Source organism: Heterocephalus glaber, unplaced genomic scaffold (assembly GCF_053883595.1).
Source record: "Heterocephalus glaber isolate CG9 unplaced genomic scaffold, H.glaber_assembly_v1.0 deba00001472, whole genome shotgun sequence".
NCBI lineage: Eukaryota > Metazoa > Chordata > Mammalia > Rodentia > Bathyergidae > Heterocephalus > Heterocephalus glaber.
Window position 1 is genome coordinate 24,702,906 of NW_028258315.1, and position 24,822 is coordinate 24,727,727.

Consider the following 24,822-nt stretch of genomic DNA (forward strand, 5'->3'; position numbering starts at 1 on the left):
ATTATCATACAATGCCAGTACACAACTTGACGGAGCTCTAACTTTATAGCTTTTAGGAATACAATAAAGTAAAAAATGTCTGATTGATTTTTTAAATGACAATTATCCTAGTTTCCCCCTTTGCAGATCTCTCTCTCTCTCTCTCTCTCTCTCTGTCTCTCTCTTCCTTCTCTCCTCCCTCCCTCTCCCTCTGTTTCTTTTTCTGGTACTGAGGATTGAGCCCAGGGCCTCCACACTGAGCTCCACCCCCTGCCCATTTTCTATTTTTTGAGACAGGGATCACTAAATTACCCAGACTGGGCTAGAACTTCTATCCTCTTCCCTCAGCCATCCAGAGGGCTGGGATTCAAAGCCTGCACTACCAGGGCCAGCTATATCACTTCTTTATAAGCCTTGTAAGGCAAAACACAGACTAAGAAATGTCATAAATATATTGATCCAAGTAACAGAGATATACCATGATTCAGTGCATTCTTAGTAACTAGCCATAGGCTTTCATTCTTTTCATCGTTCACTTTAATGGGAAAGAAAGAAGAAAGAAAGCAGTTTAGTATAGAAAGCAGTTTCTACTCACTATTCCCATTGGCCACCAGGCTACGCTGACACAACTCCACCATCATTTTTCCTTTTTTTGCTGTGCTGAGGATCAGGATTAGGGCATCACATTCATTATGGGAGCCCGTGCAGTGGAGCTACATCCCCAGCCTATCTATGGGTGCTCAGTAATAACACAGCAACAACTCCCCTCTCCTTCCATGCTTCCTTCAAAGCTACTGGGTGCCTTTGCATACCAGACACTGTTAAACACTTGAGGTGCAGCCATAAAATACCTCACTGATCATACAAGGGATGGGTGAGTCCCAACAATATGGTTCCAGAGTGTAGACATTTTAGAGAAATGTAGGTGGTGAGAATCTAGAAAGCGGTTTGGAGAGCTCGTAAGGGGACCTGTCTAGAGACCAGAAAGGTGGCCTTGGCTCAAAGGGTTTTTGTTTTCACTGACTGCTGAAAGATGAGTGTCTGAATCATGCATAAAAGAGGGAGAATGTCTTTCAGGACAAACAGCAAGTGCAGAGGCTCTACGGTGAGGACCAAAATGCACTTGAGCTGAAAGAAGTTCAGAGTGACACAGGGCTGATAGGCACAGATGGTTGCATCCGATGTCAGGATATGATTTGCATTTAAAAACAGACATAATAATACCAAAACATCATACTGTATTACACAAGTGTCTACAATTATGATTTGTCAATTAAAAATAATATCAGGTTTTTTAATTTTTTATATCAAAATAATGCCTTTATTTCCTGCAACACCATGGGAGGAGGTTGGAGCAATGTATGTCTTCTTGGCCTAGGAGGGAATCAGGCCTTCCTTGGTGGGCAGTTCTGGATCTTCCTCCTCAAAGACAGCTAGGACCTTGGGACTGGCCATGCCTTGTGGACCAGCCCCTTCCTCTTGCATGCTCTGTGCCTGCACCCTGTACTTTTCCAGTTCTTCCTTCAGCCTCTGCCGCTTCTCCTGCAGTTGCTGGCACCTCTGCTTCAATTGCTGATGGTGCTGGGCTGTGGCCTCCAAGAGCTCCTCAGCCTTCCTGTTCTCCTTGAACAGCTGCACTGCTGCTGCTGCCTCCTAGCTGCGAAGGAAGAACCCCTCGGTGAGGGCGGAGGGCCCCTCAGGCCCACACAGCGAGCAGAGCTGAGGCTTCACATCCTCCAGCTTCACCTCGACCAGCTTCTCTTCCCAGAGTAGCTGTTCCTTGTTGCTGTCCAAAGCACAAATCTCCCTCGCCAGCTGCTTCGGCCTATGAAATTCCCAGAGATCCTTGTGCTGGTCTATCAGAGCCTCCAGTTGTTCCTCGAAATCCAATCTCAGTTGTCTCTGTTCTTCTCCTCCTCTGTCTGTAAGTTCAGGAAAGAAATCTTCTCCTTGCACTCCTGCAACAAAGTCTGCTTCCTCTGTGCCTCACTTTCTTTCTCCTGACAATGCAGCTGAAGTATCCTCAGAGACTCTTGCTTTTTGTTCAAAATCTCTTTCAGATGTACTTTCTCTTCATGTAATGAATCCAGTTCCTTTTGCAGGGCATCCCAGACATTCTCCGCTTCTCCCAGCTCCTCAATGGTTTTCTTTTTTGCTTGTTGAACCTCATTAATCCAGTTAATTAGAAACTCAATCCGGGGCTCGAGACTTCCTGCTTTCTGCCGTTTTTTCACTATTTCCATCAAGTCATCAATTTTCTGGGTAGATGTGTCCTTCCCTCTGGCTCCCTCAACTCCCTTGACCCCATCGACTCCCGCGGGTTCCTCAGGGGAAGGTCTAGGCTTCGCAGCCATGTTTGTCCCGTCCCTCAGCGCCCGCTGTCGCCTCGACGACTGACTGGACACTGTTCAGTGCTAATATCAATTTTTAAACAAACAATAAGGACACGGGTGTCATTGAACAAGAGAAGTTAAGAGATAGTGCAGATGGCACATAACACAAGCTCCGACGATCTTGAGGCTTGAATGAGAAATGGGAAGGAGGTAAATTCCGGAGTGGCTCCGGGTTCAGGCTCAGGAGCGAGAGGGTGAGGACGAGGCCAGGAAGAGTGCGATACTGTCCGCGGGAGCAAGAGCTCAGAAGACCGGGCTGGAGAAGACGCCATGGACAGGGGGCAGGTGGCGGGCAGCGTCCTCTGCAGCCGAGAGACGCGAGAAGCCGCCAGAGAAGAAAGAGGGAAACAGACCACGCAGTTTCTCATGCCAGATTTCAAGCAAATCTCCCTTTAAGAGAGTGACAAGGTGAAAGGTCGCCGAAGAAGGGAGCACACACGGGCTTTCAAGCAGTAAGCCTTTATTAGGGGTGGCAGTCTGCAGCCTGCCGGGCTGACTCACAGAATGGAGACCAGCAACTGTATGGGCTGAGCTGGAAGCTTATACAGGGATCTTGCAGGTGGGAGAGCACTAGTCCGTTGGTGGGGGTGGGGGATTGGGCCTGGGGTTTGTAACAATAGGCTTTGGTCGGGGGGATGGAGTCACTGCTTTCGGGAAGCCCCTGTCTCACCGGAACATCTGACCATAGAAACCGGTGGGACGGAAAGACCTTAACTAGGCAGAGAGTCACTAACAAAGGGAGGTCCTGCCTTAGCTATGCGGAAGTTCCCTGTTCCTTGTGGCCGTAGTGGGGCTAAGGAAAAGGAGAGGAGGGGGCTTGCTCTGTGGGGGCTCTGAAATACCTAACACAAGGGTGCTTGTCCGTAGGGGAAGTTTATTCACTTTTAGTCCCAGCAGCAAGCCCCCGGGAAAATGACAGGACCTCACTGAGAGAAATTATGTTCCTTTGTCTCAACAGCCTTCAGGATAGCAAGTTGGGGCGAGAGGAGGGGGATAGTTAATCACACCACAGAGTGAAGCCCCACTCCCCTCTCAGCCATCCTGTCTAAAATAGGAACATATTTGACCCCGACGTGATTTGAACACGCAACCTTCTGATCTGGAGTCAGACGCGCTACCGTTGCGCCACGAGGTCACAAGGGAAAGTTTTTTTCGCTCTTAATTAAGGATTTCTGCCCGCAGCCTGAGGATTTATTTTTCTAATTGCTATCTGGTTTGCTCTTTTCTCTCCCCACCATTCATAGCTCTGCTAGTGCATTTTGGGGGCAAAACAAGGAGCATACTGTTAATGTTAATCTCCAAACTCAAATGCTCCACGTGGGAAAAGCTCTTTTGTTTTCTTCTACTTGCCGAAACTTTCCTCAAAAAGAAAAATCGTGGATGTACTTGGTTTAGACTCTCAGTGAAACAGGAATAAGACATGGCTAGGACGTTTGCGCTAGGACTTTTCTTAGCGATTCACTGCATTTCGGGTCTTCTGGAGCAGACATCCAACCTGGCCCTGCACTGCCCCAGCATGCCTAACCCTCCCCTACCTCCCTCCAAGCCTCCCCGACCTCTTTCCCCTCTCCCCTACCTCTCTATACCCTCCCCTATCTCGTTCTCTGCTCCTTCCCTACTCCTCTTCCCCCCCACCCCAGCCCCTCCCGGCCACCCCAACCCGGGTCCGTCAAATCCTAGGAGTGGCATTTCCTTTCCAAACCCTCACTTCTCAGTCAGAATCCTGGGGCCCTCTCACCTCCCTGGTGTTCACAACAGTGGCTAGGACCAAGCCACCTACATTTATGGCGCTCTTATTCTTTTCTACCCTCCAGGCCAGGGGTTCTCTGAAAGCCCTCCAGGGTCAATAGCAGTAGGGACTGAAACAGGCCTATTTTACCCCACACCCCAGACCTATTGAATCAGAAACAGCAAGCGTTTTAATGAGCCTCCAAATGGCTGTGATACAGGGGAAGGTTTGAGAATCACTGCCTCCAGCCTGCCCTTGCTTTTGAATAAACCATGCGTTCTTACTTCCTGCTTAAGCTCTCTCCACTTTCCCTGCTCTTCTTGGCTTGCTTTAGTTGACTATCATACGCGGACAACACCTGGACCGTTCGGGTCTCAATGGTAGCATCAAGTTTGACGCGGTCACCTTCCCATGTGCCTCAGCCCATAAACGTCCTGAGCCCTATCCTCTGGGAGTCGGATTTGAGACTTAGTCTCCCGATTCTACAGGCTCAGCCTCGCACAAACATTTGGGAAACTGGTTTCAGTAAATGACATACTGTGCCTTAGGCAAACGGGCCTGGTTCAGAAAAATAAACTTTCACTCTTCCAGGGTGAAGGAGCAGCAGTGCCTGAGTTTACTAAGGGCTGCCAAAACACAGCCCTGGCAGTTTAAACAGCAGGAATTCATCTTCTCGCAGTTCCAGAAATGAGGAGTTCAAGATCAAGATTGGATCTCACAGATTTTTTTCCTGAGGCCCCTCTTGCTGTCTTGCAGGTGACAATCTTCTCTATCTTTTTGTCCTCTTCCTTCTGTGTCCTGTCCCAATCTCTTCGTAAGGACGTCTATCATACTGGATCAGGGCCCAGCCATAGACCTCATTTTACACTTTCACCTCTTTAACGGCCTGATCTCCAAATCCAGCTCCATTCTGAGGCCAGGAAGTAGGGCTTCGTTCACCCCAGGAACCCGAAGCAGTTGGGGGAAGGAGATGTCCTGGTGCGGTTCCTGAGGCCCCTGAGCTGGCCACAAGACGTGGAGTTGTGCGATGCAGACCCTATTCCCTCTACAATTATGCTTTCTCGGGACTGAGAAATCAATTATCCTTCCTAAATCGGCTTTTCAGATTACAGAATTCTGTTGCTGTTATCTCCTCTCCTGAACTTTCATCCCATTTGAATTTGTCTTAGATTTGTCCATGTGGGCTGGTGGAGAGCACAGAAGTGAGTTCTTGGGTGAAATCCCGGGATCTGTATTTGGAAGCACGCAGCCCCCTGTATCTGTCCTAGCCTCCTCTTTTTCCTCTCAGAGAGGGCGCTTTCTCCTCTCTTGGCTTTGCTCCCAGCTCCACTGAGAGATAAAGCTATCTATTAGTAAAGCCTGAAGCAGTATATTCCTGCCCTGGATAGCTTCTGGCTGAAATTGCAAAGTATTTCTGATCATTAAGTTAAACTTCTTTTCCCAACCAGGTTGTAATATTTTTTAAGGATTGGAATTCCTTGCTTTACAATGATTTCACTGCTATAATTCATGAACAGTGTTTTTCTTTCAACAAATTAACAAATCATATGCCTTGGGACCACGTGGCCTAATGGATAAGGCGTCTGACTTCGGATCAGAAGATTGAGGGTTCGAATCCCTTCGTGGTTGCTCAGAGGTTGTTTATTTCCTCTTAATTATAAGAATCATAGGGCTCATTTTTATTCCCTTGTAATTTTCTTTTCTCACTATCAGTAATCAGGTATCTGTTCCTTTTCACCTTAGTGGAATAGTTTCAGCCTATGTTTGTTTGTTTGTTTCCCACTTTGTGCTCCCTGGGCGGACAGCAGAACCTGGAAGCTTTTTGGAAAAGCAGGCTTTTCAGAGAGCACCCTCCGCATCCGCGCCACCCCGGCCCTTGAGCTTGGGTCTTGAAGTGGGGCCTCGGGCCAGTTCCAGAAACTGGTACCGACTTGATGGGCCGCAGAAACCACTCGCAGAAGTCAGCTCTTGCCTTCTCGCTAAGGTAGTGAGTAAACAGCCCAGCGCCCTTCCTAAAGCAGGGCCACCTACCCAAGTGCCCATGAAGCTATGAATGGGAACCCTCAAGGCGGGGGCAGGAAAAGAGGTCAATGGAGCCAACAAATATGCCCTCTAGGGAATGTGGAAGATCACTGTCAGCAAGCCCCAGCGAATAATAGATAAGGCAAAGAAATGAACAATGTGAAAACCTTTTAAAAAGGCCACAGGAAAACAGCCTAAGTTCATAGTTTCGGGCTGCCATCCTGAGACTACCGATCATTGCAAAGTGAAAAAGAGCCCTGGATGCAACCCTTTACCTTTAGGGTCAGTGGGCATCCTAATCAGGCCTCGAATTTCACGTTGCAAGGTTAACACCATGGTGTGGTGTCTAAAGGAAAATGTAAACTCGAATCTAATCACTCAGATCAAAGGGATTTGACCAATCACTTAGACTTCTGGTTTGAAGGGAGTAAAAAATTAAGAAGTGCCATTAGGAAGCATGAAACAAACCCAGAATGTGGGACATTCTAAAACACAATTGACTTGAACTTTTTAAGTCATCGTCAGAGCAAAACAGCAGTGACACAGAGCTGGGAAACTTCAAACTAAAAGAGACAAGGATACATTACAACCAAAAGTAACAAATAATCTTCAAATGTACCCGGGTTAGAAAAACTGCCTTTAAAAGATATAGCAGATAAATTTAAATAAGGACTGGATAGATTATTTTAAAAAGGACTGTTAGATTATTTTAAGTTGTGATGATGCTATTATGATTATGTAACATGCATGTCTAAGTGATACATGTTTATGCATTTAGGAATGATATATAAAAATGTCTGCAAATGAATGTCGTGATTCAGCAGGGAAAAAAGTAGATAAGAGTAATGTGACAAAGTTAATTGTCAAATCTTAGGGTAGTGGGTATACAAGTAATTTCAGAAACTTTTCTTTTTCTGGTACAAGGAGTTGAACTCAGGACCTTGCACTTGCCAGGCAGGCACAGTGCCACTGAGCTACATCCCCACCCTTCTGTATTCTTTCATTTCTTTGTGTGTTTCAAATTTTTATTGTATATAAAAATTTTATTTATTTATTTATTTTGAGACAGAGTCTTGCTATGTAGTTCAGGCTATCCTTGAAGTCACTATGTAGCCCAGCTGGCCTCAAACTCATCGTATTCCTACTGCCTCAGCCTCCCAAATGCTGCTATTACAGGCATGCACCACCATGCCTGTCTTAGAAATTTGAGTTTAAAAAAATAAAAGTTTTACAGAGTTTGTACTATTTAAGCAAAAGTCCTGAAGGATGAACACAGCACCAACCACACAAGGTGGAGGATCAGGGTGAAGAAAACCCTGCTGCATTAGGAAAGGTAAATTGTTTTGAGATTCAAGAAATATAAGCCCGACCTGTTAGATATCAAATGTGCCGAGTTCATGGTCCCACAACATTGAGGAATAAAGTCACAAACCAAAGGAAGCAGTTAGGAGAGTTTAACTGGAATGGAAATAAGGAGAGAAGAATAGCTCCTGGATTTCCCAGGAAGGATCCAGAATGGAGTGACCACCGAGGTCCTTTGTCAGGGATAGTTTATACAAAACTATCATAATCTGGGTACAACGTGGGTCAAACAGCCATCAACCTATAGGATTACAAGTATAGCTGCTTAGCTAATATTGAACCAATAGGAAAACTGGTCACGTAGTAAGGGTACATGGAATGAGCAAAGGGATTTGGGGGAAGGGATGGGTCCAGATGCTCTCTGGTCACCCACCTGGCTACAATGCCTATCTGGGCTTCCTGGACCAGGTGGTGTTAATTACAGTACAATTCCAAGTTACTGCTTATCCCTTAGGGAGGCATGCAGGCCTGGCCATTGCGTCTTCATCTTGAGGCCTGGCCTTCTTCAGATGCACCTCCAGCCACAATTCTGATGTCTTTATTTTTTGTGCTGATTTTCTTGTCCCTCTCTGACTGTATATTAATTTCTAACTTAGCTGCCAATAGTACTTTTGTAACAAGAATTACACAGGAGTTAGAATTCTTTTAGGCAGTAAGGACAGCTTCCCCAAAATGGAGTCAGGAAGCCCAAACTGGAGTCTGCTGAGTCACTATCTTCCAGGGATCTTACAAAAACATCTGTCAGGTGTCCTTCGGCTATTTGGGATCTCCCCAGAGCATGATCAGATGGGCCATTGGCTCAAGGGTGCATTGTCCTGCATGGGCACTGTGTGAACTCTGCATAGAGTGGACCCTGAAAGGGATGATCTCCCTTCTAAACCCTTAAAAACTCCTACCTAGACAAAGAGCCCTGGTGAGTATCCTACTCAGATCTCCCTTTGGGCTAGTGGGACCTTTACTTCCTTGCCTTTATATCTTTCACTTTCTTACTTTTATACCTTTTTAATAAATTTTCTTGCACCCTACCTACTCCATCCATGGTTTCATTCTTCATTACAGTGGGACATGACCCCATTGTTGTGGTAAACACTTGTCTCGGGAATTTTCAGGCTCCCTTGACAATGGCCAGAGAAGATGCTGGAAAGGTGAAACAGATGCTGAGGATTCAGGTCTCCTGTGTCATTTGCCATCTTTCCCATAGACCACAGGGTACCTTAAAGACCCAAAAGGAAAAGACACAATCAAATGTGCTTTTCTTGTTGGTAACAACATGCCACCTACATAATCTACCCTCAACATCTCTTATTATTGCCCCTACAAAAACCAATGTCCCAAATAAAATTTTCTTTAATTCCTTCCATACTCCACGAGGTTTAAGTGTAGAACACTACCTCACTGCTCCCTACCCAAACTGGGCTCACTCCTACACATCTTTTAGAGCTGAGCTTAAATATTCTGCAAATATTTATTGAGCCCTGTTGGAGCAGGCAGAGGTAAAGAAGGTAGAATTGCAACCTTTCTTCATGAAGATTGTACTCTAATGAGTGACTCTCCAAGGAATGCCTAAAACCTTTGTGGTTGGGGTCATTCCTATGGGTTACTGTGGCATACACTACCTCTCACTTGTACTGGCTTGTTAATTGTTCACTTCTGCAATTGTTTTTACTCTAAAAATTTCTGAGAGTAGTGGCCACATTTTTCTTTCTCTCCAATGAATGTGCAGCACTTGATAAAGGACTAGATATGATTATACTCAAAATAAAATTTTTGAAAGAATGAAGAGGGATTAAGAACTAGAAACCAAAATAATTCTAAGAAGTTGTTGCAAATAACGCATGAGAAACTGTGAGGACCTGATCTGAATGAGCTTTGCTTTGGGGAGGAAGAGCTAGATTTGAGAAGTAATTAGAAGGTTGAATTGAAGATCTGGTGAGAAGAGAATCAAAGACAGGGAGAAGGACAGGTGTTGTTATGGTTTTTATCTAGATGTCTTCCCAAAGCCTCATGCACTCATAGGTGGGGCCTTGGGAAGGGAACTGGACCATGAGGGTGATACTCATCACTGGATTAGTTCACTGATGAGTTTATAGCTAAATGTGATGTTTGGAGGTGAATCTTGGTGGGAAAAAAATGTGTCACTGCAGGCTTGGTCTGGAAGGGTCTACCTCCTTCCTCCTCCCTGGATCCCTCCCTGCTTCCAGCCTGCCATGCTATGGACTGTTTCTCCTCTGCAATGCCCCTCTGTCGTACTACCCTGCCTTGCAACTAGCCATCTATGTACTGAAACCTCTACAAACCATGAGCCAAAATAAATCTCTCCTCTCTTAACTTGTGGGTGTTGGGTATTTTGTCCCAGCAACAACAGAGTAACTAAGACAAGTGTCATTCTAGGTCTCTGGTTTTGGAATCTGAGTCCTCATAAAAAATTTTAAAGGAGGTTCAAATTTGAGGTGAAGGATGGAACATTCCTTTTGGAATGTATTGCTTTTGTGATGCCCCTGGGTATGTAAGAAGAAATACCCAGGACAATCAGATATCCTGGAGCCCAGGAAAGAAGTCTGGACTAGAGATGATTTTTAATCAGGCAGATATCAAGCATGGCTTATTCTTCTGTTCATTGGAGCCACTGACAAAACACAGAATCCCCTCCTTGCTCACTAATACACATATACATGCAGATAATATTGTGGTAATGACAGTGAAATTTCAGAAATGTGGAATTTCTGAAATTCCATTCTTACTGTAGGAGGTGCCCTCAGTCATTGACCCAGCCTTCACAGTGAGCTACACCTCAGTTTCGTCTTTCCTTTAAAATTTGTTTTATTAATACATGTTTGTAGTACATAATATTTACACTCTTTGCATGGAGTTAGTACATGTACATAAACATCTTAACTCCTTTTTCATCTCCTTTCTTTTTCTTCCCTCCCACTTTCCTCCATCTCTTAATCCTCTTCCCACTTGAGAAAGATCTATCTCCCTACTTTCTATTATCTAGCTTTTATTTTGCTCTTTATTTATATTCTGGGTTTCTCATTTAAGAGAAACCATGCAATATTTAAGCTTATTTCACTTAATATTATGGTCTCAAGGTACATTCACTTTCCTACAAATGGCCTGTGTCTATCCTTCTTTATGGCAAAGTAGTACTCCATTATGTGTAAATACCACATTGTCTTTATACATTCATCTGTTTATGGACATATAGCCTGCTTCCAAGACTAAGCTATTATGGATTGTGCTGCTAGAAACATGTGTATGGATGGATCACTGTATGTATGATGTCTTTTGGGAAGATATCTAGAAAGGGAATAGCTGGGTCAAATGGAATTTAGTTTTAGATTTGACAAATTTTCATACTGATTTCCATATGGTTGTATTAGTTTACATTCCCACCAACAATGAAGTTTTCCTTTTGAGACAGGATCCCGCTACAAGGCTAAAATGAAAAATGATTACAGCCATGCACCACCATGGCTGGCACACAGAGGCTTTTGTATATTATCAAAGTTTTGTCCACAGAATTTCAGATACAGCTGTTCTTTCCCTTGTGTGAGTAGACTCCACACAGTGAAGAGTTACTATATTGCAGGCTAAGCATCTGAAGATACTGGGGATCTCTGAGGAATATCTCTGTCAAATTTATTGAACATAAATTCCCTTCAAGGAAACAATTATGAGGATTTTTAAAGTTATTAAAACATATTGTTGATTTGCTTTCTAGAAAAGACCCTAAGAACATTATTAGCTTAACATGCATAGGCTTGGAACTGAGGTTGGTTGGTTCTTTTCCAGTTTCATTGATAGGCCATCAAATCAGCTATTAGTGAATCCTTAGTAAAACAAGAAACAAATAATATATAGTAACATGTAGGATATTAAGGAATCACTTCAGTGTCCGTAGTTGTGGCCGAGTGGTTAAGGCGATGGACTAGAAATCCATTGGGGTTTCCCCGCGCAGGTTCGAGTCCTGCCGACTACGATCCCTAGGCTTTTGTATTTTCGAATACCACAATCATGGCTGTTACTGTACATAAACATTCTCCTAGATATTTTACAAGTCCCGTCAAAATGAGTTTATCATTGTGCAAAATTAACTTTCTCTCCGATCGAGTGCGATTTACGTCCAAGCGATTTTCGGATTGTCTAGGAAGAAATTGTGCATGAGTAAAGAAAGTTAAAGGAGCTAATAGAAGTACGTTTGGTTTTGGTTCTGAGATTTCTTTGGGTTCAAAGTCCTGATAACTGGGGATAAATGAAAAATTCCCCTATTCACCTTTGCAGAGAAAGTCGTTAATCCTGTCAGTTTCTTTTTCTATAGGTTTAACTCCACCTATTGAAACGTGGGTGGGCCAGTGGCGCAATGGATAACGCGTCTGACTACGGATCAGAAGATTCCAGGTTCGACTCCTGGCTGGCTCGTGGCTTTTCGTTTTGGTTATCAAACAAAAAGTCCCAAAAACAACGACAAAAAAACCCTTTGAGGTTCCAGCAAGTAGCAATAGATCTTTCAAGTGGATCTTTCTACAGGCTGCGTTTTATTTTTATTATTTAAATTTTTGGAATAAAATAAATTTTCACTTTACACAAAATGTACAAAAATGTTCATTATACAGACTCAAGCTTTAGTTCGCTCCTCATCACTACATTCTCTCTACCTAAAACCAATACTAGTATTGTGGCTCAAACTCTCATCTCTTCAGGTCTTTGCTCAAATGTCACCTCGGGAAAACTTGCCCTGCTGTTCTGTTCAAATTTGCAGCCGCGCTGCTCTCTCCCTACCTCCCTCTCTCTCCTGTGGCCAACAAAGTGTTGTGCCCAGAGGTGCTCTCAGATAAATTCTCTGGGAGGAGCGAATCCAAATTAGTTCCTAAAGGTCTCCAGGACACCTGTACCAGTTTTTACCTTAAATTCACAATGGCAACTCTACCAGTTTTCATTTCACAAGGGGGCAGATCTAACTTGGAAGGAAAAAAGTGAACTAGCGGAGGATGGTTTCGACCCGCCGGCCTCTGGATTATGGGCCCATCACGCTTCTGCTACGCAACTCTGCTGTTCCTAATTACCATCCAACTTTTTCATAGTTGATGAAATTTTTTTCTTCGATTCAGGCAATTATATGAATTCTTTTCCAGAGCAATACTCTATCTCCTCTTAATATGATGCCTAAAGCCTTAGACTGGCTGGTAATAAAAAGGACTCATATGAAATACAGAAAAGTAATTTTGATACATTCCGTACACCTCAAATGTATCACCTCTCTCTCTCTCTCTCTCTCTCTCTCTCTCTCTCTCTCTCTCTCTCTCTCTCTCTCTCTCTCTCTCTCTCTCTCCCAGATACTTGGGTGTTTGTCAGTGTAAATGATACAAAACACTAGACACTCTTTTGAAGAAATAAGGATGTCCTCCCTTTCTTCCACACTGTAAAATATTAATTCATAAAATGCTGGAGGATCTCGATTCCCAGGTGGAAAAAAACCTAGAACGTTCATTCATTTTTTGCATAGTTTTAGGTGGTTTTCGCAGTCGCTACCCGGGAGGTTGTAATGGTCCCTTCCCTGGGCTCTGCATTTGGGATCGCAACCGCGTTCAGGTTTCCTGCCTTCCGCGCTTGGCACTTGCCAGGCAACTCCCCAAAAATGTCACTGAAGAGGGCGGGGAGAGCAGGCGGGGAAGGTTAAAATCCGAAAGGAAAGAAAGTCAGAACGTGTGCAGTGACAGTCTGAAGCGACTCTGCTGGCCCACGCATACGCTCCCAAAAGCAGTCATATATTCCTGTCTGCACCTGTCTGAGTATTGAAGAGAGCATTTTCAGCAGGCTAAAGTAAATCAGTTTTTACATCCTGGAATAGCTGGGAAGGTATCTTGTTCTTCCTTCATAACATTTCACAGATCAGTACCCGCCAAAAGCCCACTCACTCCAGCTAGCGAAAACGTTTGACCCCGACGTGATTTGAACACGCAACCTTCTGATCTGGAGTCAGACACGCTACCGTTGCGCCACGAGGTCCCCGGGAAGCCCATGCTTTAATTAGCTGTTGACGTGATCTAGGTAATAAGTTTTCAGTGCTCACTGAATACCAGACAGCTGGTGCTCTTAATAAATAAGTGTTTCTTTTCCTCCCCCCGTCCCTCCAAGGGTGCTGACCAGGATAGATTTTGAACACGTGGCCAAAGGTGATTCGAACCTAGCCAGGGTTTCAGCGAGATGAATCCAGGCGGAGCTGGAGAGTTTATTTTGTATGGAGTCCTCTTTCATACCCCGACAGTCCTTCAGAGTCAGATTACTAGAGCTAAAAGAGCAAGAACCCTGGTCTGCAGGAGCGAGTGGCTAATTCAGAGCTGTGCTTTGGCTGGTGAAAGCCTCTGCCTAGGAAACTCTGGATGTGAGTAGACGTTTTTCCCCCCAAGACTTGAACTATACGGGAGATCTCCCCCAATAGTGGAGGGGTCGCTTTCGACTCAGAGAAAAGGGTACCCGGACAAGTGATCCGCTGCGGTGAGCCTGGGGTTGTCTCTGGTCGCCCTGTGTCCCCTCCACACCGCCCCTCACTAGGAAAAACCTTGCGGAGGTGGACGCAGGGAGACGCAATCTACGGGAAGGCGAGGCCCTCCGTCCCCTCCCAGAGAGCTGACGAGTCTTCTCGGGGCGGGACAAGGCAGCGGCCTCGCTTCCGACCCCAAACCGGGGAGAAAGAGAGGTCAACGTCAATCGGGCAAGTGCTGAGCAGACGAAGACGATGCCCACTGACTACACTGAAGGGTCTGCTACTCAGCTAACCTCCGATTATACACAAACGAGTGCGCAAGACTTCACTCTTGAGTTTATGTATTACAGATTTCCAACGTATTGCTGGGGCTTTCTACTCGTTACAACGTCCCTGCAGACAAAACCCACGCCTTTCAGGCTTGAGATAGCAGAGAGCACCGCTCGCTCCCTCACCAGAGTTGCGTGATTTCTTCAGGCACGCGCACCTGCAGCGGCGCGGGGTGACCACTAAGGGGCGCAGTGACCCAGAGATTCTCTCCTGCGGGAGAAGCGGGGAGGGGAGGTGGAAAGGGTAAAGGGAGGGAGGAAGAAGAGAAGAGGGGAAATGGGGAGAGAGCAGGGGAGGGAAGAGGGGCGGGGTGGGGGGAAGACAAGAAGAGAAGAGGGGAGGGGAGGAGAGGAAGAGGGGAGAGAGGAAGAGGGCAAGAGAGAAGCGGGAGCAGGAAGAGGGGAAGAGGTAACACCTGGGAGAAGGGAGAGAGGAGAACAAGGTGGGGCTGGGGGGTGGAGAAAGGCGGTACACGCAGGCAGGCAGGGGGGAAAAAGCAAGATGCCGAGGGGAAAAAGCAACCCACTGGAGCTGGGATGTAGTTCCCTGCTACATTCCTTACCTGGCATGTGAGAGACCCTGGGTGAGTTGCCTGGCGTTGCAAAAGAAAAAAGTAACAATTCCCTAGACAGCAGAGTTAGTGGCATTTGTAGGTGTTAGGGCCAGCGAGAAAGAACCAACCAGAGACCGATATTAAATCCACACAGGAGTTTATTACCGGCCGGGACCGGAGCCGAGCGTCGGACTCCAACTCGAGCCCCGACTGGGGGGAGACAAACATGTTTTATTCACCTTTGAGGCCAGCAGTTTCTAGGCCCCACTAGGGGATAGAACTAGCTGAGCAAGCGAAAGGTACAGAAGCGGAACGTCCTGCAGTTAGAACATTTGTAAAACAATAGTTGATTGTTATTTCTAAAGAGACTTTCTAAGGGGAGGAGGTTTTTAAACTTCCTCCTGAGTTCGTCTAAAGGGCAGGCAGGTGGGTCAAGCAGCAATATGGAGTCTGTCTTGCTAACTAGGGTTCTTCAGTAGGGTACTTTTTATTTTGCAATGTGTTACAGATGCCATATCATTTTTCCTCGCAGTTAACAAGCTAGTGATTGCTGTGATTAGTAGTAACTGCTATCTACTTTTTTTTTTTTCTAAGAGTAGGAAAACTTGAGAAAAAAAAAAAAAAAAAGGCCAGGGATTTAGCTCAGTGGCACTGCACCTGTCTGGCAAGCACAAGATCCTGAGTTCAATCCCTGGTACCAAAAAAAAAAAAGTGGGAAAAATTTACTGAGAAAAAGATAGCTTCTGTCTAAGAGAAACAGAAGGGGGACGGGGAAAGTGAGTTGCCCCTACTATCTATGCTTTATCATTAACCCGAAGTCCTTGTTCCTAAGGAAACATACCCTTTGTGTGACGAAACAGAAACCTGATGGACCTTTACTACATTTTACAGTTGTATCACACACATTTTTATGGCAAAGTTATGGCCACTCAGGTCCATATCCTAAGGTTTGTTTGCTGGCTGCTGACCAAACCAAAAAAAAAGCCATTTATTTTGGTGAATAGGAAAAAGGTTTTATTCAAAGATAGCCTTGGGGAGATGGAGCGGCTTCTTTACCTCAAAGCACCTTCTCCCTTGGTCCAGCGGGGCAAGGGTCTTCACAGCAAGGCACAGAAGGGTGGGTGATGAAGAGTCAGTGCCCAGCCCCACACCCCTCTCAGCTGTCTTCTCTGACAGGAGAAAACTGGCCCACTGCCTCCTGGTGTTAGCATCGACATAGTGTTTATCCTCCAGAGAGGAGGAGGTGTTGGTTACATACTCAGCAGGAGAAAGTTTGGAGAAGCCTTTATCTCTAAAAGAAAAAATAGATAGATAGATATAGATACAGATATAGATCTTCTAAAGTTCCATGTGCAGAGCCGGTTACAGTGACTCTGAGATCTGAGATGTAGGAATATTATGTCACTGAATGGTGTGATCACGTCTAAGCTCTGACAAAGAGGCAGAGGGCAAGCATTGTGTCCTCTGGAGGAGGCCTGTTGAAAGCCCAAGGGAAAATAGATAATCAGAGTGCATCACACTGTGACTTAAATGTTACAGAGAACAAGGAAGGAAAAACAAAGAGGAGGTGGGGAGTCAGTGAGGGGACCTGAGACCAATATCTACATATTCCTTTCAAATAGATGAGCTAATTTTCTGTCTTTTCATCTAAGGTAAGGAGAGGGTGGAGTAGGGGTGTACACCCTCAGCATGAGCAACTTTGGAAAAGTAGCTTGTCTCTAGAAGAAAAAAAAAAAATCTTACTTTTTAAAGATCAATTTTTAACCTCTCAGTTGCAATGCTGAGGAAAAACCCCAGGACCACATGCATACTAAGCAAGCACTGGACAACTGAGCTACATCCTCAGCCTTGGATGGATGGATGGATGGATGGATGGATATATGTATGTACTTTGTGGTACTGGGAATTGAACTCAGGGCCTTTCCAATGAGCTATGTCCCCAGCCCTTTTGTATGTTTTATTTTGGGACAGGGTCTTGCTAAGGTACTAAATTGCCAAGGGTAGGCTCTGAACTTGTGATCCTCCTGCCTCAGCTCCCACAGTGCTGGGATTACAGGTGGGTACCCCCTTGCCACTCTATTTATTTTTTAAATTGATAAAGAAAAGTTGAATATATTTATGATGTTTTTAAATATGCACATATTGTAGAATGCCTAAATTGAGGCAATATATGCACTATTTCACCTACTATATTAGTTGAAAATGTTTGTAATAAAAAGTTTAGCATTATGAAAAGTGCCTATTGAAACCCAACATTTTGTAAAGTTAATAGGCACTAATAAAAGTATATTTTTGAAGTTTTTAACCAGGCATGGTGCCACGTACCTGTAATCCCAGCAGACACTCATGGGGGAGCAACTTGCCTCAAGACAAATAGCATCCACATTGCCCAAGAAGAACCACTGGTCCACTCCCTGGTCTGGAAAAACCTCTAGATCCCCTTACCTCAGGGCATAACACAGGCTTCACGCTATTGGCACCTTAGGTCCTAATCCCACCTGCCCTGGCTTGGTATCAAGGGGCTATATCCCTGTCCAGCCCTGTCTACACCAAGCCTAGAAGATCTGCTGCCCTTGCAAGAGCTGTCTCTTCTTTCTGGGAAGAGAGAGTTTGCAGGAGTCTTTGTTATGTCCTCACAAAGGGTCAGCAATGTCTGAATTCCTCATGAGTCCTCCCATATTCCCAGTATCCTTCTAGGTTGGCTTTCTGGAGAAGGCCATGGCAATGGCCTGTGGGAAAGTGCACAGCAGAACAAAAGCACACAGCATTAGTTGAAAGCCCCCCTTAATCTGGCCTCTCCAGGGTGTGTGTTACCTGAGACCATCAAACCTTTGGCCTTCTCTAACTACATTATATAATGTATAATATGAGGTGGGACAAAAGAACGGAGGTATAATGGTAGAGTTCAAATGACTTGGGAAGAATTTTTCACACCAGCTTGTGCTGTAGAGATGGAAAAATGGAAAGACCCTCCAGATTTGGAAGCAGCCTGGAATTTTTGCCCATTCTGCATTCAGCTAGCTCAGATGCCCAATGTGACTGCCAGATCAATGGCTTTCAATCAGCTGTGATTTGGAGTTTCAGGGAGAGTGTAGATGTGTCTGGAGTTTTTTCTCATGATATAGAGGGCGAGTAGATTTTACGGCCTCTTGTATCTGTAGGCCAAGATGATGCTAAATATCATACAATGAAAAAGATAGCTTGTATTACAAGTAAATACTTTTCTGGTATATTAACAGAATTTACTAGTTTATCTGATTTTGATTATCAACTAAGTGTCAAGACATTTTCCTCTTTCCACAGGTCTGGTGGGTGGGGCTTAACTTTTCATCCCATTCATCAATTAAAAATAAAAATAATTTTCACATTTTCTATCTTTTAAGCATTTTTGTTTCTTTGGGATTTCAGGTAATTCTCCACCAAGAATCAATTAATAATTCCCCACCCACTAACAATCTCAGTATGATACAAAGCATAGATTTTTCACTTAAAATTTTTCAAGAGTCTTGGAAAAATTTGTGTCAGAATTCCTAAAGTATGATTCAGTAATGTAATATTCTGTGTGTTCTCATAGATTCTGTGTGTTCTCATAGTTCCTGTGGTATAACAGGCTGTGCAGAATAGCCACAATAAATGTATCCCTAGAATTCACCCCAAATATCACCATATTTATTGTAACACAATGTCAAGCAGTTGAAATCAGCCAGACATAGTGGTACATGCCTGTAATCTCAGCACTCAGGAGGCTGAGGCAGAAGGATTGCCACGAGTTTGAGGCCAGCCTGGACTACACAGTGAATTCAAGGTCAGTGTGAACTATATAATGAGACCATGTCTGAAAAAACAAAACAAAACAAAAAACCAACCAAACAAATCAAAACTAGTAGAAACAGAAATGTGATTGAGCCTCTAGAAGATAAAGAGTTCCATGAGTTCCACTTAAAATACTTAGGACTAGACTAGAGAAATCATTAAATGGATCTATAGTGCTATGGGAATCAAGAGATTGTTCTAAAAAGATAAACAAAGTATGTAAATCCCTAGAAACAGAGCATCTGTGACAATATCCAACTGAAAAGCTGAGTGAACTATCAATACACAGGAAAGAGTAGACAATTCACATTTGATTAGGTTTGTTCCCCACATTTTGTACTGTGAAATAAGTTTTATGGCATCTTTGCTTTTCAATAAGTAGTGATTCTCGCATGTTTTGAATCCATATACAATATCTTAGAATTGGCTTTTTCCGCCTTCATTAATAAGTACAGAAGGAAAGCAAGTACTCTCCTGGTTTAAATTCAGACTTTATGGGAGTATATTTATGTCACATAACCCATCAATGTTAGTACAAAGCACATGAACAAGCTATAGTGTGGAGCAGAACCATAAGTCTAGTAACTTGAAGCTGAGATGTATCTTGAGCCTAAAGAAGAAAGGCCATGACATCCCCTCAGTGCATCCTGGGCTGCAGACCTCTTTGGTGTGTTGCTTCCATCTGCTCAGAAGAGCTCTAGAAACAGTGTTAACAGCCACAGCCACAGCCACAGCCACAGAGCAGTGGAAAGTAGGTGGCACAAGTGAAAATACTATTAAGGGTTTTGTCCTTTCAGAGGTTCTCACTAGCTACCACTGGGTTTTTCCTGGAAACTTGTTTTGTATGCAAAGAGTTGCTGAAGTCAGACTGAAATAGCTTCATACGAAGAAAATCGATGAAGAGTATCATAAAGAAAAGTCACTTGTATAGTCTTCTAAAGAAAGGTTTGATACACTTGGCAGTTTATTTTGTTCAGACATCTACTAATTTTATTAGTTTCTTACTGCAGGCACAAAATACATCACATATAGAACTTAAGAATAAACGATATATTTTAGTTCATAGTTTCAGAGATTGAAGTCAGTTATTATTTGACTCGAAAGGAGAAATATCAAAGTGGAAGGAAATGAGTGAAGACAGGTAACTAGAATATGAGAACCTGGAAGCAGAGAGCAAAAGAAGTGCCAGAGAGGAAGTAGGAGGGAGAACATGTGGTCCCTATTGTCACACCTCCATGACTCAACCAGAGACACCAGAAATATCCTACACACCTCTCATGCCAAACAAGCTATTAATCAAGAGTATCATATAATTCCAGGCAATCTTCTAAGATTAGTAATGTGTTAAAAGATGGAAAGTTTCAACTTGCACAGAGGGAACTACAGGAACAGGAAACCTATAGTCAGTCTGAAGTCGTTAAATTTTTATGGGCTGTTTTTTTGGGGGGGGGGTTGTTGTTGTTGTTTGGGGGTTTTTTGTTTTTTTGTTTTTTTGTTTGGTACGGGGATGGAACTCGGGTCCTTGCGCCTTCGAGGCAGGTAGAGGAACCACTGTGCTAAATTCCCGGCCCTGAAGTCGTTAAATTTTTAAACACCATTGGCATATATTTATTTAATTTGATTAAAATTAGTAAATTGAAAGATACAGTGTGAGAAAGTCTTGTCCATGAAGCCAACTACCTTATTGCAAATTTTTCATCTTTCGCAACATCAGGCCCACCCTCTATTCAGCGTGTTCTGGTCTTGCCTGAACTCATGATGTTCTCTCAGTAATTTCTCCATGGTATTTTCATTCTAGAACTGTCTTAACACATTTGTGACCCCATTTTGAGGAGCAACACTCAGAAAGAGTCCACTGAGTCTAGTAAAAAGACAGGAGTAGCCAGGCATGGTGGTGCATGCCAATAATCCCAGGCCTGAGGAAGGTGATGCAGAATTGCTGAGAGCTCAAGGCCAGACTGGGTTTCATAGTGAGGTCTCAAGCAGACACAGCGATACCCTTTCATAACGAAGGCAGAGGCAGCTCTGCAAAACCAGGAATAAACACTGCTTAAATGAAGGCTAGGGGCAGGTCGGCATCGCGGGAGAAAAACTGGTCTTGAAGCCTGTGAACGACAATCTACCATTTGAGCTCCGTTTACACGGGTAGGGATTGGCTTCTCTTGTCAATCTCAGTTTAGAGGGCGAGCCATGGAGCAGGAGCCAATCAGTGTTGAGGGGGCGGGCTGTATGCACTGTCCAATCAGGCGGGCCAAGGGAGGAGGGCTCTGTTTCCTGGCGCCAAAGTCCGCATCCTGAGCACATTGCTAAGAGCCAGCCCACCTGGTTAGTCTGCCTAGCCTTAGGACTTGTACTAGCTACAGGCTGTGGGAGAAGGACCCTCGGAGACCCTCAAGCCACACAATGGTGAGGTTGTGGGATGGGTGCCCATACCTGGGCGGGATGGAATGGGGGTGAGTTCTGGATGGAAGAAGTAGCAACAATAATGGTGGACTGGAGCCTCCCTGCAAGCTCCAGTCTGCGTTCCCCCTGGTCTCCAGCGCGGTGTACCCTCTGTCCCTCCTGCCCTGACTGGGGCAGGTACATTTTGGGTACTCAGCACAGTGTTTTCCCACGGCTACGCTGCCCGCCCAGAGTGCAGTCTCAGGCAGCCCCAGCCCACAGACGCTTCGCCAACTGTATGTGGAGAGTGGGAGTTGTGGGGAGACCCTGTTCCGGGAAGGGAGGAGCTGGGGAGCTGCTTCCCTGCCCTCAGTCCTTCCACCGGCAGATCCGGTAGACATCAATTTTATAAAGGTCTGTGATACAGGGTCTCACACTCACAACTTATCTCCTCAGGCCAATGCTCCTTTGCGTGAGAGTGAATTCCTAAATTTCCAATATTGCCACACTCACGATTGGTGAACAAAAAAGAAAGGTTTAGCATTGCCGGCGATTCGACTTGATGGTGGAGTGCTTTCCAAGCACGGTGGCTCATAGACCATTTTTTTGTTTGGTTTGGTTTGGTTTTTGGGGGGAGTTTTTGGTACCGGAGATTGAACTTGGGTCCTTCCGCTTGCAAGGCAGGCGGCGGAACCACTGAGCTAAATCCCCGGCCCTCGTAGACCATTTTTTACGGAAAGTGAAGCCTTTCCATAGAGTTTAGAATACTGGGGAAAATGGAGCAGATGCTAATTTTTTTTTTTTTTTTTTGTACCAGGATCGAATTCAGGATCTTGCGCTTGCAAGACAGGCGCGGTGCCACTGAGCTAAATCCCTGGCCCAGTGTATTGTTAAGAAGGACAGGAAAAGGTGTTCCAGCTAAGGCCTACTACCTGGAGGGGCTGTCTGTTCTTTTCTGTTTGTTTGTATGTTTGTTGCTTTTCTTTTTTTTTTAAACAGGTATTCCTGTGTTGTTCAGGCTGGCTTTGAACTCACTCAGTAGCCCAGGCAGATAAACTCACAGCAATCTTCCTACCTCAACTTCCCAAGTGCCGAGATTTTTTTTGGCTTTGTTTTTTTGAGACAAGGTCTTGCTCTGTAGCCCAGGCTGGCCTCAAAGTCAGGGTGATTCTTTTCCCTAGGCCTCTGGAGCTCTCAGAATTATGTACCACCCTGCTTGGATTGCAGTGAACTTTTGATCTTGTCTCAGCCCCCTGAAGTGCTGGCATGACAGATATATGCCACCATGCCTCCTTAAGATAGGGTTCCTTTAAACCACTACTTTTGTTTTGTTTTCTTTTGTTTGTTTTTAATCACCACTGTTAACTAGCACTACATTGTTTGGTTAAATATGTTTCATTGAGCCATGGTGCCCAACTTTCATTTCAGCCACTTGGGACCCTGAGGCAGAAGGATTGCAATACCAAGGCCAGCCTGTACAGTGGAACAAGACCCTGTACAATATAAAGTAAAAATACTGGGGCTGTGTTTCCAATCTAAAGAACCTTAGGTAAACTGCACAAGGCTCTGAATTCAATCTCAGGTACTGAAGTATAAAAAGCAAAAATGATAAGTATTCAGTGGAAAATTTACTTTAATTTTTGAATTTTATGATGTTGGCAAACTCGTGGTATGTGGTACAATACTTGCTCAAGATGCTGGGCAGCAGCTGACTCACTGCTCTGTCTGGAACAGGGTACTGTGTGAAAACAGCTGGTGATTTCCAGTGCACCATGTTCAAAAAAGTACACAAGAAAAAAAAAAAAAAAGTACACAAGATACTTAGTATTTTACGTTGAAATAGACTATGTGTTACCTACATTTTCTCAGCTACAATTCTCTATAAGTGTGTTGAGCTGTTTTAAAGGAGCCAAGGCTTAATAATAATGTTTGTTAAATTAGGTATATTCAAAGCCTTTTCAGTAGGTTTTATTTTCAACTGCCTGTAGGTTGATCAAGATATTTTCCCTTGGTAACTCAAGCAGCATTCAGTGAACTCTTTATAAAGCAACATTCAGTCAACTCTTTGTAAAATGTTTCTCTGTAGAATATGAAACTGATCAGTTTCCTGTGTTGAGTGCTGTATTAATCAGGGTTTCAGGAGAAACTGACCTGGGATACATGAGTAGTGTTTGGATAAAAGAGCACAACTTTGAGTTTGTTTTCTTGTTTTGATTTGGTTTGGTTTGATTTTGCTATTTATTTATATTGTGTTATAGAGCAATGCATCACTCTGGTCATACTGTCTGGCTTGCTTCACCAGGACAAGGGAACAGGATAGAAATTGTCAATGAACAGACCCAGGGCTGGGCAGTTTGATCATAAGACACTAACCATATACAATAGTGAAGAGAAAAGACTCCCATTCCTAGTTTGAATTTATGCTGATTCTGGGGACCATTCTAACTGCCTTAACCCTGGATTAAAGTATTTGGCTTTCTCCTCTACCCTTTCCTGTTTTCTCTTCCTTGCCCTTAAGGTGCATATTTGTCTACCACTGTCTCCTCCAGGACTTGGGGCTCTTTTTCCTTTGCAGTAACTTACTATGTTCTGGGGAAAGAGATGATCGTGAGCCTTTGTTATGTGTTCCATATGTGGTTGGAGGCTACAATCCCTAAAATGCTCCTCGAGTTCTCCTGAAGTGCCCACACACTGGTCAACTGTCATGTTGGTGCCCTGGGGAAGCCCATAGCAATGGCCTATGAAGAAGAAAGAGCATAGCTAAGATAATGCACAGATCTTGAGTTCAAGACCCCCTTAGCCTGGCTCTATACCTCCCACCCCTGAATGTCTGTTATCATAGCACCAAGCAGTGCAGGCTTTTGTAGGTTCTCGCTCCAGTGACATCACAAAGGCAGCCAAGGGAGAGCACAAGAAGAGAGAGTTTGCAAATAAAGATGAAGTTACTTGGGTATCGTTACTCACTTAGCTTGGGTTTGTTGTGAAGAGATAGAGATGGCAGCGTCATTTTTGCCCTCTCAGAGTCCCATGTCATTCAGGGGCTTATGTGTCCACTGCATCAGCTAAATCAGGTTTTCAGCCAGTGGTGATTCCGTGCTTCAGGAAACATGTGGATATATCATGACACCTTATTTGCCTTTTCTGAGGTTATGGGACAGCCATAAAAAGGCATACAGGCTTTTCCAGTTCTGTCAATGATATAAATGCACATTTATAGGGTGTTCTCTTTCCTGTTGCCCTAGAAACAGATCTGAGAAAATGCCATAGATGCTCAGGAGCATATTTGCTCCTGAGTGTGTATTCGTTTAAAATGTGTATTCATTTTTAGCCTAACACAGACTCTCCACTCTACCACCACCAGTGGGAAATAATTCCAATTTCCCGTAACCACCAACACCAAATTTTTTCTAACTGGATGAATTTTTTAGTTTTGAAATGATACACATTTCCATTTTTTCCTGTTTTTATGTTTCCTTACTTTTTTCCCTTTCTTGTGGAAGCCTTTCTGTGAATTATCTGCTTATATCATGTGTTCATATTTCCAATGAGGATACTTTTTTTTCCTCTGCCAGTTATTACTTTGCTACTTGTAGAGAGTGAAAATACCTTCTATGATTTTTAATCTGCAAGTTAATTTCATCAGTGATTTTCTTTGTTGAACAGAAGTCCTGTTACTGTTTTTTGCGTCTTTTCAAAAAAGTCACCTCGGGCTGGGGATTTAGCTCAGTTGTTCTGGTGCCTGCCTCACAAGCACAAGTTCCTGAGTTCAATC

The 24,822-nt window shown here is 44.2% G+C and overlaps 5 non-coding genes and 1 pseudogene across 5 annotated transcripts; 3 read left to right on the plus strand and 3 right to left on the minus strand.

The window, feature by feature from the left end:
- Window positions 1-1,302: 1,302 nt before the first annotated feature.
- Window positions 1,303-2,333, minus strand: LOC101700538 (synaptonemal complex central element protein 1 pseudogene; annotated as a pseudogene).
- A 1,102-nt stretch (window positions 2,334-3,435) lies between these two features.
- Window positions 3,436-3,507, minus strand: Trnaw-cca (transfer RNA tryptophan (anticodon CCA)). Its single transcript has one exon. It is a non-coding gene; the product is annotated as a tRNA-Trp (tRNA).
- A 2,150-nt stretch (window positions 3,508-5,657) lies between these two features.
- On the plus strand, window positions 5,658-5,730 carry Trnar-ucg (transfer RNA arginine (anticodon UCG)). The gene has a single exon. It is a non-coding gene; the product is annotated as a tRNA-Arg (tRNA).
- Window positions 5,731-11,385: 5,655 nt separating this feature from the next.
- Trnas-aga (transfer RNA serine (anticodon AGA)) lies at window positions 11,386-11,467 on the plus strand. The gene has a single exon. It is a non-coding gene; the product is annotated as a tRNA-Ser (tRNA).
- Window positions 11,468-11,834: 367 nt separating this feature from the next.
- Window positions 11,835-11,907, plus strand: Trnar-acg (transfer RNA arginine (anticodon ACG)). The gene has a single exon. It is a non-coding gene; the product is annotated as a tRNA-Arg (tRNA).
- A 1,515-nt stretch (window positions 11,908-13,422) lies between these two features.
- Trnaw-cca (transfer RNA tryptophan (anticodon CCA)) lies at window positions 13,423-13,494 on the minus strand. The gene has a single exon. It is a non-coding gene; the product is annotated as a tRNA-Trp (tRNA).
- Window positions 13,495-24,822: the final 11,328 nt, after the last annotated feature.